This window comes from Lygodium microphyllum, chromosome 12 (assembly GCF_053477565.2).
Source record: "Lygodium microphyllum isolate KBCC chromosome 12, Lygodium_microphyllum_v1.1.10, whole genome shotgun sequence".
Lineage (NCBI taxonomy): Eukaryota > Viridiplantae > Streptophyta > Polypodiopsida > Schizaeales > Lygodiaceae > Lygodium > Lygodium microphyllum.
Window position 1 is genome coordinate 13,876,031 of NC_141146.1, and position 13,445 is coordinate 13,889,475.

Consider the following 13,445-nt stretch of genomic DNA (forward strand, 5'->3'; position numbering starts at 1 on the left):
GCATGTTGATTAAAGTGGTTGAAACATTATCATGATCAAGAGGCAAACTTTTTAGCAAGACACCAATAGATATATCTTCGTCCATTTTCAGATTTATTCCTACAAGCTGGGTTAGAAGACTTTCCATGTAGTTTAAATGAGATGCCATGGATGTATTAGGCTTCATGTCCAGTCTAAATAATTCAATTGACATTCCATACTTAGAAGACTTTCATTGGGCACCAAACAATGTGTCCAATCTATCCCAAGTGTCATGGGATGTGTCACAGGCATCCACATAATGAATGTAGATGTCATCCAACTCAATTTTTATGATGGCTTGATCCTTGTCATCATCATTTTTCTACCAGATTGCTACAAGAGAAGCATCTCGAGGCTTCTTCTCTTGTCCATTAGTAATGGCCCATAAGCCCTTGTTTATCATGATAAGCTTATAGATGTAGTATCAGATGATGTTTCTAGTCTACTAAGGTGCCACAATTTTTGCTTTTCTATATACATATAACTATCATGATCATCATCATTATCCAATGCATCACCACTAAATGCATACCAACTACTCATCTCATAAAAAATAACATCTCGAACTCACCTGTGATAGGGTTATAACAACAATACTCTTTCTGCTCTAAAAAGTATCTAACAAAAATACATTTTTTAGCCTTTGGATTAAGATTGTTTTGTAGCTTATCTAGCACATGAACATATGCAATATAACCAAACACTTTCAAGTGTGATACATCAGGTTTCTTGTCTATAAAGTATTCTTTGAGAGTGAATAGCTTCAGACCAAAATATTTTGGCAAATTAATTTTAGTCATCAATGCTTGTAAAACTTTTGCAATATGCTTATTTTTCCTTTCTACAACTATGTTTTATTGTGGGGTATACTTGCAAGTAAACTATCTGATTATCCCATGAGACCTCAAGAAGTCACTAAACTCATTAAAGATACTCTCTCCCTCCATCTAACCTCAAGCACTAACTTTGAAGCTTGTTTCTATTTCAATAGGAGTATTGAAAGTTTTGAAGTGCTCAAACATCACTCTTTTCCTTCATGAAATACACCCATGGCTTTCTTGAACAATCATCAACAAATGTGGTAAAATATTTATTGCCACCAAGATTTATGTTTTGTGTAGGCCCTTAAATATCTATATGCACAATATAAAGTATATTCATACTCACATCTCTATTATGCAAAAAAGGTTATCTTCCCTACTTACTAAATTGACATGCTTCACACACTTCATGAAATTCTATAACTCTAAAAGCAAGCAACCCTATAACCAACCGTTCGGACTACATTAATTTCAATCTTTTTATATTTACATGCTCAATATGTTTGTGCTATATTTCAATGTTTGCAACCACTCCTTTACCTTTAGCATACATAACAACATTCATAGTAAGAATTTCAACATCTAAAATGAACATGCATCCAACTTTACTTCCTTTTGCAACCAACCTACACTTATCATTAAAGTCTTTCACAAAATAATTTGTTGGATAAAATCAAGCCCATGACCCTTGATCTACCATGTGGCCAACATACACTAAATTCTTTATGATGGATAGCATATGTAATACATCTAATAGACTCTTTGCCTTAACCATGATGCAAGGACAAGGAAGATTTTTCAATGTGTGAAATTGGGTGGCCTGAATCATCACTCATCTACACATAACCTAGATTTTGTAAATCTTATATCTATTCAAACCATTTAGCGTGGATGGTCATATGATTAGATGTATATAAATCAGCATACCATATATCATCATGTGTCCCCTTTTCTATACAAAATTTATTGTATATTGTATAACAAATAGATGCTAATTTTTATCTTCATTCTATTGTGAAATGATACATAATTTTCTCATTGCAATTTATCATTGTAGAAACCATCCTTCCTAGCATAACATTGGGTTGCAATATGATCTATTTTGCCACAATAATGACAAACAATACTAGAATTGCTAGAACCTATTCTCTACCATCCACCTCTTTGTGTAGAGCTTCCCTTGCCTCTAAAGTTGCCACGATATCCTAAAACCTATATCTGACCAAACTGTTGATTTAACCTGTTTTGTTGGTTATCACTAGCATGTCCCATGCCATGGCCTCTTAAAGAGAATCTGCCATGTCCTCTTCTTGAACTTGAGCAAGATCCTTGAACCTATTCATGAATTCTTTCCGATGACTCACCATGCATGTTTAGTGATCATGAGAGAGACCAATTCATCAAAATTTGAAAACAGATTCCGTACATATACAAAAGTAACGAACAAGTTTTAGACCTTCTCATTATCAAAGCCACCCAAAGTAGATGAAACCAAATCATCATTGTCATCACTCTCATGAGCACACGGCCAAGACCCATAGACCACTTATTGCTTCAAGCGTTTCAAGCCCAGAGCTATCACTACCTCTCACATAATTGTGCACACTCTTCCACACACAAATGCAGTGAACTTACCTTTGAATCTGATAGAGTTGCCTCCTCCCAGGAATCCATCGGTAGCTCCATAATCCAAGATGTGTTCTTAAACAAGCTTCATCTCCAAGATCTAAGCTTCAATCTCAATAGCCATACGTGCAAGATATGAGAAGAGAAGAATATGATGATGAAGAGAGGAGAAGGAGAGCTTCTCCGTAGTCCCTCACTCTCTCTCACACTCCCTCTCTCCCTCTCTCATGCACAAGAAGGAAGCAAGAAGAGTTTGGCCACACACTAAGATTGAGCTTCTCCATTCACTTTTCAACTTTTATACATGCTCTATCTCCTCCTTGGGCGGCCATTCCCATTTTGGTTGTAGTCTTTGTCCATTCCTCCACTCTTTTTTCCTCCTCCTTCCTATTAGCATTGGCCTTAGCATGCGTCTCTCATTCTTTATAACTTGCATGGGAGAGAACCCAATGCTCTTTTACAAAATGAATTGCAATTGTCTGGCGCCCTTCTTGTTAAAATATTAAGATGCACTTATTCTTGTGCACTTCCTCCTACATTTAGAATTTTTCTTGCGCTTCGTATCTTCATATTCTTCTGAGTGCACATTTGTTCTCCATCTTCCTCTTGCCTTGGGATCGTCTTCCACTTTCGATTTTCTAGATTTTTTTTGTCTTGGTCTTCTGACGGTTACCATTACCTCCCTCCTAGCTAAGTGTAAGTCCCATGGCACTTGATGATATGGGTTGAAAATGGTAAGGGTCAGTGCAGAATGGTTTGTGGTGCCTTTGGAGAGGTAGGTCATGTTGGAAATGATATGTGAAATAGGTTTTGAAGGTTTTTGATGTTGGAGAAGGATAGTTGGTTGAAGAAGGCCTCTATAGTTGTTAGCTTGCCGCGCCATCGCACAATGTACCTGAAAAGAAGAAGAGCGTATTTCCTAGGGGGTTGTGTCTACCTTATCGTGCAATGCATTGTGCAAATGATGGTGGAATTGAGAGATGGGTCAACCATAGGGAGCCTAAGGTATTGTCCCATACCTGAGGATCCAATTTGTATAAATGAAGGTGCTGTGAGTGACTTAGGGAGATCGGTCTATCAAAATGTCCTCCCCTTGATGTGCCCTAAGTTGTAAAGTGGGGGAGGGCTAGGGTGGTCCCCAGGTGTAGTCATTGTGATACTCATAGAGTACAGATGGACATATTTCATTTTTGTGTTCCTTTTCTTTTCCACTTATTTTGCTTATTTGATTTGATTTTATTTTTATTTTTCTCTTCTTTTTACTATTATTTGTTCAATTCTTCCTTCCCCTGCTCTTCTACTGATTCACTGGAGTGGGGGAGCGATTCTCCTCTTAGATCGGCGATGGTTCAAGGATTTCCTCTACTACTTCTCTTTCCACTTCCCCCAGGGATTCCTAGATTATAGCTATTTAGTACCCTTGTAAACCCTACAATTGATGCCTTGGACACTAGTTTTTTCCTTTTTAACTCCACAGTCCTAGTTGGAGACTCTCCCTCTATTGCTCTTGGTGCTTGCTAGCACCTTTGCTTATGTCTAGAATGTTTTTTAGATGTAGGTATTCCAATTTACCTTGTCTAGTGCATTTGCTCTAAGGCTCTCAAGAATGACACTCCTATTTCATTCATGAGGGCATTATACCTTTGACTTGAGAAGAGGGCGTGGACTATCTTTGCATGTAGTTTGATGGCGAGATCTCGGGAATATTAGCCAAGCTGATTCCATTGTTCGTGTAGACTTTCTTCTTGTCCATTCCCAGCATCCTATAGACATCTCCCTTGGGCCTTTTCTCCAGCTTGTCCACTAGTCCCAATGCCTTCCCCACAATTTCTAGGCTAAGTTCAACTTTCACCCTTCTAGTAGCATCTCCTTGTCTAATTGTTATCGCGCCAGTGTTCTTCTAGGCATCAAAGTTCTTCAGAAACTTAGTGTATTTACTATGGTCAATGTCCTATCCCACCTTCTCCAAGTACTTGGCAAGATTGCATTGTTCTTTTATCTGCCTAATTGCCTCTTTAGATGTCCCTAGTCCCCCTAGGGCATGGATGCTATGGTATTTCAATTGGATGAAGGCGCGTATCTCCATAGCTAAGCAACATTTTTGGTGTTTCTCCTCTAAGAAGGGGAGTCTATTGGTTTTATCCTACTATCCTGCCATTTGGGTTCATGTCACCACACAACAACCCACAATTAGCTCTCCTTAAATGATAATTCTTGCATAGAAGGTAAACTGACTAAAAATATCATTTTCTTTGAAGTTCAGCTCTTTTTTTGAATTTTTCCATTCACCTTCCACTTTATCCCATTCTCCTTGGAAATGATGAAAATCCTTCCTAGGATTATGGAAGTAAAGGTGTAATAGATTTCAATGCATCCTAGCATGGCTTACTTTTTCAAGAGCCAATCGTAAAATGTTGGGTTATACTCTAGTATCGCATGACACAGTCCATATCTTATGGATAAATCCCCACTTATGTGATGTAATACGATGGTCAAGAGGTCACCTGAGTTGATTTGGCTTACAATGTGAAGTTCCTCCTCAGTTAGAATTCTATCCAAGTATGGATGTAGCATTATATTGTCGTCTAATGGCCGATTTCTTATCATGTCTAATATCCTAAATGAAGTTCTAGTCTTGATAGTCATATAAATCAAACTCCCTACTATCCTCCTAAACATAGTAGGCCCTATTCTATCTCATCCCTAACATCAGCACTCAACTTCACATCTTGCTCCAATGGCACTGAAAGAGGCTTACATGCTATCATACCATACTTGGATAGCATATCCAATAGGGTGATGGTCTCTTGGGCTCATAGGGTCCTCTAGATGTTTCTTCCACTTGCACACGTAGTTTCGATGTTGATCTAATGTGCACATCTCCCTATGTCTAGTTACAACTCTTTCTTTCCTGGTTTGTCCTTGCTTCGTGTTATGGATCACACTCCTTATGCCTTCATCTTAGCCTTTTAGGTTCTTTCCAAGTCTTTTTGGCTTTGGTTGTTACCTGATCCTTAGTGCTACTAACTCTTGTCTTTGTCCAATGAATGCTCACATTAGCAATGATCCAAGGTTTGTTCTAGAAGATGGCTCTATCTTTTCAGAAGTTTGCTCACTTAGAGTAATTGTGAGCTAACAAACTAATTGTCCTCTTCCTACTTGCTTTGTCTTCCTTAGGTCACAATCAATCAAGACTATAAACAATGTACCCTTGTAAGTAGCTGGAGATTGAATTACTGAACATTGGTGGTCTGTTCCTTTCCTTTCCACAATAGGATGAATGGATCCTCTTTCAATTTATTCACCTAATGTGCATTCCTCGGGCTGTCCAATCATGGTATATACCCAGGCACACCAACTGCTCTTCCACGTCCATGGCCTGGATTGTTGTTGTCATTCCCTCAACCTCTTCCACCAACTTGGTTTGGATTAGGATTTTGAGGACGGTTAGGACAATTTTCCCCTAAGTGTCTAGTCCTTCCACACTAGTAGCATTGCATGTTGCCTATCCCATTTGGTCCTTGGGTGATTGCATTAGCTCTGCCATTCCCTCTAGCATTGGCCATGTTGACATCATGGTCATAGTTGTTTATTGGATGGTTCCTTTGGCCATTTTGAGTGATTTCCTTAGCCATAGGCTTTTCGCGCATAAGAGCATCTTCAAGAGTTGTTGGCCTCATTGGTTCAAGGCAAGTGTCCAAAGGGCACATATGTTTGGTCATACTCCGAGTCTTAATGGCACATCATTTCTCCACATTGGTCATGATTTGATATCCCTCTTGAACCCGTGAAATACATAGAGTATACCACTTATTACATAAGAAAGTGGACATTCTTTGACATTCTTTGGTCCACTCAAATTCTATCAATAGCTTATACAAAGGTCTAGCAATCAATGCATAGTTCAACACAAACTGCATGTAGTACCCTATGTGACTTAGGAAGCATTGAAGTCCCTTGAAGTTGGTCAGAGTGGAAAGGTCTAAAATGACCCTAAATTTTAAGAAGTCTATGGTTATCACATTCCTCGACACAATGTGCCCTAAAATACAACCATGCTTCACCCAGAACTAGTACTTTAAGGGGTTGAGTGAGAGACTCTATTGCCTACACCATTCAAAGACTATTCATAGCTTTTCTAAGTGCTCTTTTCAGTTGGTGTGGATGCACAAGTCATCAACAAATACTTCCAACCATTTTCTAAGCATGTCCTTGAAGATGGCACACATGAGCCATTGGAAGGTAGCAGGGGCATTAGTCAGCCCAAATGGCATGACTATGTAGACAAACACCCCCCATTTGATGGCAAATGCTGTCTTGTGCTTGTTGTTCGAATAGACTTACACTTGATTATAGACTTAGAAGCCATCCAGAAAATTGTAGGCTTCCTTTCTTGCTACTCTCTTTAGCATGTGTTCATTGTATGATAATGGGTAGTTGTCTCTCATTGTAGTTGCATTGACCTTTTTATAGTTCACATACACTTAAATCTTCATCACAGTGGGCGACACCTAGTCTATGTGCTCTATCTCATAAATGAATCCTGCATTAAATAGCTTATCAATCTCTTCCTTCAATACATGTGAATGCTTTAGATTCATTACATATAATTGTTGCTTTAATTGGTACTGCTTTAGAGGTCATGGGAATATTATGAGTCATGATACTCAAATCTATTTCTTTCAGCTCATCTAAGGATCATGCAAACACATCGGAGGACTCCCTTAAGAGATTTATCATATCATTCTCTTCCTTCTTATTTAGGTCATTTTCCATGTACATTGGTCAAGGCTCATTCCTTTCCCTCACCAAGCTGACTTCCTTAACTTTGCTTAGTCCTTCGATGGGTTCACTTTACCTGCCCTTTTTGCTTGGCTCCTCTACTAATACCACTATTCAATCACCCTTCTTAAACTTTGTGAAGCACTTGGATAGGTCATGGGGTTTCTTTTATCGATCAATTTTTGAAGACTTTGATTGTTTCCTTCTCTCCTCCTTTAGTTTCTTGTGCCTCAGGTGGACTGGGAGGTCCCCCTTAGTGCATCTAGATCTATGTGACTGAGGCATTTTGGGGTCACTATCATAGCTCACCTCTCACTTGGAGTTGTACTCATCATCCCCACTAGAAGAGGCTGTCTCCCTTGGTGGTCACAACTTTGAGGTCGGCTCCACTCCAAATAATGGTGTGGCTCTCGCATGCTCATAATCTACTATCTCTAGGCTTCTTTGTTCACTCTAAATGTGTTGACCTCTTGGGGTTTAGAGTTTGCTCTAGTTTGCTCAATCACTCTTCCATCCGTGTCATATTCTATAGTCTCTACTTCCTCTTTGCTTTCCTCCATTCATGGAACCACAGTCTTCATACCCCTAATTGGAATCCTCATACTCAGAATGTGCATTGTTTTTAAGGTTCCTATTCTCAAATTTTTTTCACTTGTCATGAGAGTCTAGTTGTATAACAAGTTTAAGTCATGCACCTTAGTCCATCGCCACTCCTTACTCTCCATGAGTTCCTTCCATGAGTTCCTTGAGGGGCTTTAGGTTTTTAGGCTCGGTTGCCAAGTAGCTCACTTGACAAGTACTTGAAGATTCTATGGAGTTCCAATTTGTTAGTTGGGACACGATAGTTGGTCAGCTTATGGAACTACTAGCGATCATGCATAGGGACATTCTGGGTAGGTTAAGGTTGTGGCTTTATTGGTTTACCAAATTGAATCTACACCTTGCTTATAGTCACTCTCATCCTCCAAGAATGGGAGGTCCATGGTTTCCAACACATGCATTCAGTCGTGTTAATCCTCAGGACAAGGAATGTACTTTGTTATAGATCCATAATCGCTTCTAGCCTTTGAATCACCCTTTAGCATGGCAGAGATGGCATCTAGGCCCACTAGTGAGGTTTTCTAAGTGTCCATCTCTACTTATACTACTTTTGATCTATTGCCTAAGAATATCAGGCCATTACCCAATTCTCTATCACTCGGGCATTCCTCATCCAAGGTCTGCCTAGCAGGATATCATAATCCACTTCCTTTTATAAGTTTACAGAGAATTGGATTCCCACTATCATTAAAGGCCAATCCTTCAAGACTCCAAAGGGTGTCTAACCTTCATCGCATTTTCTAGAGTGACATTGAACCATGCAGTTTCTACTAGTGGGTTTCTTAATCTTGCAGGGTTGCATGGCTAAGTAAACTAACTCCTACTCTTGTGTCTACTATCCCCTTCTGCATAGTATCCCCTAGGCCAACGATAGGTAAGATTGCATGCATGTAATATTCCTCGTGCCCCCGTGCCTTCCCCCATAAGAACCCCCCCTTTTTTTTTCAAAAATTTTTAAATTTTTTTACTCTCCCTCTCTCTCCCCCTGTCGATTGCATGGCAGGGAGAGAGAGAGAGTGTGTGAGTAAGAGGAAGATAGGGGGGGGGCATGTAGCCCCCTAGGTGGGAGGGGTGGCGACTGTGAACAACTGTCTCCCCCCCCCCCCCCCCCCCCCCGCCCCATACCACCTCCCTCCCTCCCCCATTATAAAGGGGACAACGCCCCCCCTGTGGCCATTGCCTGCATCATCACGTCCCCCCTCCATCTTCGACAGTAGAGCGCTCCCCTCCCTCATCATCAACAGGTGCAACCCCCCCAACATCATTGTCATGAGAGAGAGAGAGAGAGAGAGAGAGAGAGAGAGAGAGAGAGAGAGAGAGAGAGAGAGAGAGAGAGAGAGAGAGAGAGGAGAGAGAGAAGCTTCTGGAAGCTTATTCTCCCCCCCTTAAAGAGAGGTCACACACCCCTCTATATTGCCGAAAATACACCCCTCCCCTTCGTTATCTCTTCCTCCACTCAAGGAGAGGCGGCGAATCTTGCATAGGAGAGTGCGAGAACTCTATCACTTGTACACGCATCTTCGAGTATGGCCCCAAAGAGTAGTTCCACAAAGATGGCCGGAAACCCTGCAAGTGTGGATGGAGGTTCGAAACAAGGTGGCTCCGCAATCGCGAACGGTTCATCAGACATTAATACCACTGGAATCAAAAAATCACTCCAAACCCAGGTTGTTCTATTAATAAATCATAGGCTATAATTATCATGGTGAAAAATCATATTCACATGCATCACATTAATTGCGTGTTTGATAAATTCCTACGTATGAACATAGTTGTGATGTATGTAACAAGCAAGATAATTTTCGTTGTAAGATGACATCATAATAGGTGAAATCGATTAGATAATTGCATCGTAAATTACCAAAAACTTATTGCATGAATTCTTGCATAAAGTGCATTGCTCCTTGCACAAGTTCTTGCTTAAAATGCATTTCAGAGGACATTGAAAGAAACAAAGTGCATCTCCATATCGCAAGATGGATTCTAAGGTACATGTAATAATTTGCTGAAAAGATTAAAGTGTAGCTAGGCTCATACAATGATCCCATAAAGTTAGATAATTCAAGAAGGTTATAGATAATGTAAATAATTACATAGAGGATAATGTTAAGGTTGCATGCATAGAAAATACCTTCACATGTGTGGCCTAAAATATCATGTGGATTATATCAAAATTGTAAGCATTGAAAGAAGGCATGGCATTACGTTGCATGCATTAAAGTTGTTGGGGAAGATTCAATGTTGTTTGTAATTTACCAAATGGGACTGCGATCCATGAATCCCATGTCAAAGCCCTTGGTGACTTCAAGAGGGATAGGTAAAAGCTTAGTGCTTGTGAGCATTATTAAGAGGGCTTAAGAAGGTTATACTTAAGGTGGAGTAGGATTGTTCTAAACAGAACCATCTTGACCAACCATGGTTAAGGGGATAGACAATCTTGATCAATTAAGATCAAAGATAAAGGTACATAGGTACTACAAGGGATCTAGGAGATAACCAGCAAGTTGACCAACCGAGGACGACAGGGTTATCCATGATCTATCTTACCAGGAGACTCAAGATAAGGATAATTAGGGTCGATAGGGTACAAACACTAACCCAAAGAAAAAGGGAAAACAAGCAACCTAGCTTGCCAAGCCCTGGGATCTCGCCAAGTCATGAACAATCCAAGATCGAATGCTCTAGGAGCATTCGGGAAGAAGGAATCACACCTTAGCAGTTGGTTGTACAAACGACCTCTGAGATGATCGTGATTGTACACTTAGGTACATTGTTTGAACTTCTTTGCTCAAGGAACTAATTCAAGGCAAAATACTTAATGCTTCAGGTTAAAATCCTGGAGGGAGAGGCATGTTCAGTTACCTCCGACTGTCTGCTTGGCCCTATCCAAGGGGGTTGTTAGCTGCTCCAGGTATATGAACCGATCCCACCGCAAGAGGTCTCTCCATGGGTGTTGCTTGGAGCGGGAGGATGCTTCGGTGCCAGGGGAGGCTCTAGCTGTAAATTCCTTGTCTCCGGATCCTGCACAAGAGGCCGACGTGACTCGAGATGGGATCTTGAGGCCCATGTACTAGTCTACGGCGGAACTTGGAGAAGCAATCCTGTTGATGCTGGGATAGCCTTCGGGCACGATACTTGATGTATTCCGAGACTACGATAAATAAAGATCAGATATTTGAAAAAGGAACTTGCTTGACTTTGTTTTTGTGTCAGTGCCTAAGTTACGTGAAGGAACCTGTGTTTAAATTGGTTAATTAAGGAAGCTGCTTTTGCATGTCAAACATAATGTGGTAGGTAATTAGATAACTAAGAAAATCGAGGAAAGTGCGGTGGATGTGACTTGGATTCGTCCTACGGAAGGGTGGTCCCGACTAGCTGGGAACTTTTCTCAAAAGATGTGATAACAAGGCTATGAAGATCTAGCATCAGTAGAGTTAGAATCCTGATTTATGCTATTTTAGGGGAAAGGAATGGGACTATGCCTTATGGCAGAGAGGTTAAGCTTCGCATCCCTCTCGTTTCCCATTCTCCATGAACCAAGTGCATCATGAATCCACTTCGACTCTGTTGTTCCTACGCAAAGTGGTTCATCTGGAGCTCGACGCTAGATACTTCCTAGAGACTTTGTTGATAGGAAAAGAACCCTGACTTTAGGTCGATCCTAAGTGGGAACGGCCAGACACTTCCGCTCGGGGCAGACTCGGGAAGACCTAGATCGCAAACCCTGTGACATTCCTTGCGAGTGCCAGGTGACACTTTCGAGACTCTCTTCCTGATGGGCTGCTAAGACGTGTCCCACAAGCGGATGAGCGGACACGTTACAATGCACCTCAGTTCCTTCCCAAAAGGCATTCACTTGTGGGGACTTAGACATTGGATTCAATGTTAGATTTGGTATGTGCATCATAGCGATGTGATAAGGCAAGTCTTACAATTCATGTACATTGGTTTCTTCTACCCAATGCTTCAACACTTGCCACAATGCAAGGTTTTGCCTAAGCAATTCTCCTAGTGGCAATGTTATAGGAGTTGTTATAAGTGTGTCTAGCAAATTTTCAACCATCTTTCCCTCCTCGTATTCATGGGCTTCCTGCCAATGCCCTTGGATAGCTTGTCTATTCATGGCATCCATGCTTTGCCTTTGCAGCTGTGCATGTGGTGATGTTGCCTTCCTTGCTCTCAAGTACATGGGAGAGACTAGTGGGCTCATGGTTGTGAGTTCATTGATCTCATCCTCAATCATAGGTTTAGCATCTCACAAGTGAGTTTGTGCTTCTTTTATCCATTCCTTGACCTTAACCACTACCTTTAATTGCTGGTTGGGGTCATAGTACTCTCCAACCTTAGCATTTTCCTTCTCCCTTGTCTTAGGAGCAGATGTTTCTGCTTCTGCATTAGTAACTTGCTTTTGCTTTGTTAATGCAGTCTCACTCTCTGTCTTTAGCATTATTTTTGCCTCAGTCCTCTTTCTTCTCCTTTGTCAACTCTTCTTCCCTATAGAGGTTGCATCGAGGTTGCTAGGTCCAGGCAATGAGATGCCAGCCTTCTTTGTTTGGGTTTGTGTCATGACATTTATGGGGATGGGTGTGGCATCGTTGTCAGGTGACTCGACACACAAAAGAGTCTACGTGGTACAAATGGTACAATTGCCAAACTAGTGGAGGTTTTTCTCCCTAAGCAATTAGCAAATAGGTGTGTAATCTTGCATTCAAGACATGTCAAGTCAACCTTCTCTCTATTTTCTTGCTCCTTTTCAGAGAAATACGAAGAGATATGCCCTGGATGGCCACGCATCCAACATGCTATATGGGCTCATGGTTCTGACCTCCTCCTAGGCATCTACCTCTTCCTTTGCCTAAAGACATGACCAGCACAAGCCTAAAGTCCATCAATATGAGATTACTCTCCTTGTCATAAGAAATATAAGGGTTCACATATGAGCCTTCCTTAAGTGGTTCCTCTACAAAGTGCATTGGAGCATCACTTGGTGGATGGGTTACTATAGGCCATGATGATCTAGGGATTCTTGTTGGGTTAATGTTGATACTTGGAGTGGCTGGCTTTGAATCATTAAGTGCAAGTAGAGCCAAAGGGACTCCCCTTCCAAAGTAAGACTATCTGACTCTGGACAGTATGGCTGAGTGTAGGATTTCGGGTATGGCAACCATCTTGGCAATTGGTAGTACATGGTATTGTGCTTGAATCTTCCACAATTAGCACAAGGTCAGGATCTAGGATTGGGACATTTAGATGGCAAGTGGTTCCCTCCACAATGTACACACTACATTGAGGTTGTACTAGCCATTGTATTGACTCCTACAGTCTGGTTAGCTCAAACTAGCTAACTCATACTTTAGATCAGCTATTGCTTGGCTTTGGTCGACACTCTTTTCTTTATGTTGCTCATTGGGGGCTGCTCGTTCATTGAGTGTTGTGGTTCTCTTAACATTTCTAAACGTATTGCTGCATAGTCCTAGAGCTTCTTTCTCTCTGAGCAAGTCATCCACCCATATGGCCTCAAAGAATCTTATGATGCTAGATGGGTAAAGTTATTGTGTTTAGCATTATCTAGACTGGTAAAGCAAGTCCATCCCT